We start from the raw sequence: 2,143 nt of genomic DNA, 5'->3' as shown, positions 1-2,143 counted from the left end.
ACTGAGTCAAATGTGACAGGAAATAGAGTCCTGGGCGTGGCTGGGCATGTTCCAACTTCATATCTATGACCCCCTTCACGCATGTCCGATGTAGCTGAACGGTGCTGCCTACAAGTCCTGCAACTTCTTGTTCTCGTGTTACCAAGCAGGACCCTATGAGGCCTTCCTGAGACACTTCTCCCCTGTCCCCCACCTGCTTATTGTTTGATTTGCATAAGCGAAGGTATAAGTTCGTATGTCTTGAGAATGAATTGTGGATAAGTTTGAACCACCAGAAGGATTTTTCATCATTGCTGAAGCCATTTTATAATGTAAAAATTTCTTTTTCCTATTTTAAGTAACCAAAGTCCATTCTTAAGAATACGTTGTCCAACAACTAAAACAGTCTCAGAATTTGTTACTTGTCTGTGATTTATACTGATTCCGCCTTCTGTTATCATCTGATACCCTCGGGGTCCATTTGAAATGGCATTTACTTTGCAGCAGGCATCTAGGATGCTTGTTCCAGGGTCAAGAACTAATTCAGAAGATGAAGCTTCTTTTAAAAACTCTAAAGGAGTTTGATCAGACATGACCTCTAGCGCATCTATGCTACCATGATAAAGGGCTTGTGTACACCTTTCAGCAGACCCCAGTCGTTCTTGTCCGTGAACAAGCTTTGTTACTTCTGCAGCGAGTCATTTCTGACCACCCTGCTTTTCTGGCTCTCTGACATGCAGCTACATTATGTGGTCAATCTCTGGAAGGTTCAGAAAAGTGAAGAGCTTCAGGGACCTTTCTACCAAATCATCTTGCTGCCTCACAAAGAATTGATACAATTCAAATGGAGATGTCTTATCTGTTTAGCCAGACAGCATTGCCAGCGGACTTCCCCAGTTTTGCTCCAGTTGTAATTAGAGGAACAGATTCTAAATATGTTTTCTCCGGTGAACTTATGGATGAACTCATATCCAGACATGATATTGCCCAGCTGATCAGATCCACCTAGTTGGACCCGGCATCCATAAGGCTAGAACAGGTAGTAGCAATCATAGGCCTGGAGCACCTGGTATTAAAAACGTGGCCAAACTCATGCCTTTCAGGCTCTGGAGCGGAGTCTGCATGCTCAGTCGGCTCAGCAGCGCACCCCTGCGGAAGTGGCAGCCCACTGCAGCTAGGAAGTGCAGCAGGTGATACTTCTGGGACCACGCCGAGGTGTCCAGCAACGTGAAGCTGCCCTGGGTCCGCGCGTTAGTGAAGAGCTGCTGGTGATCAGCCGCCAGGGCCTTGAGCCCTCGCTGCAGGGCGGGCGCGTTGATCTGCGAGCGCTCTGCGTCCGGTGCCTCGCGCTCCTTGGAACCACCGCTCGGGTCTCCCAGGCGCGCCGCGGCGCCTCCCACTAGCGTCATCGTGCTGTGGCCTGCTCGCTGGGGGTGAGACAGGCCCAGCAGCGCCAGCAGATGCCCCACATGAAGTGAGCCGGCCGTGGGGTCGAAGCCACGTGTGGAAGAGCTCTGGGAGCTCTGTCTTCATCCCCCTCCCGGAGAAGAATTCCTTGAACAGATCCCGAGCCTTCTGCACCACCAGAAACCCCTGAGCGCCCGTGTGGGCCTCACGCAGCCCCAGAGGCCGGACTCACGGCCCTCCTCAGGTACCAAACCACCGACCCTGGGAAATTCACAGCCACATGGGCGCCGCCATCTTGGCGAAGCCCCAGGCTAAGAGGAAGAGGATGATGGGGATATGGAGATGAACACGATGAAGGTGAAGGTGGCCCACCTGAAGGATATGAGGAAGACGAGGAGGAAGAAGAGGAGGAGGAGGAAGAAACGGTGCTGGTCTGGTTTGGTCTTGTCTGATCTTTGAGACGCCTCTGGTGAGTGGCAGAACCTCGAGCGTGAGGACACCAGGGTGTACTTACCTACTGGGATGCCTTGATTGGAGATTTTCTTTTTTTGGGGGGGCCGGGGGGAAAGGTGTGAGACTTGGTCACCTGGTTTTGAGCGGAGTGCCGCTTTAATTGGGTTTTCCCCTCTGAGGGGAGGAGTTCTTCCGCCGTCGGGCACCGCCTGCGTGGTGCTGGGAAAGTCCGGTAAGACTGAGGCTGGTCTGAGCCCCCGTGTGGGACAGTAGGTAGGAAATTTTCCATTCTGGTGCTAGGGAA

General features: G+C 52.2%; 1 pseudogene; it reads right to left on the bottom strand.

Moving 5' to 3' along the window:
- Positions 1 to 287: 287 nt before the first annotated feature.
- Positions 288 to 1,680, bottom strand: LOC112405165 (tyrosine--tRNA ligase, mitochondrial pseudogene; annotated as a pseudogene).
- Positions 1,681 to 2,143: the final 463 nt, after the last annotated feature.

Source organism: Neophocaena asiaeorientalis, unplaced genomic scaffold, assembly GCF_003031525.2.
Source record: "Neophocaena asiaeorientalis asiaeorientalis breed wild unplaced genomic scaffold, Neophocaena_asiaeorientalis_V1.1 scaffold171, whole genome shotgun sequence".
Lineage (NCBI taxonomy): Eukaryota > Metazoa > Chordata > Mammalia > Artiodactyla > Phocoenidae > Neophocaena > Neophocaena asiaeorientalis.
This window is presented reverse-complemented; position numbering and strand designations above follow the sequence as displayed.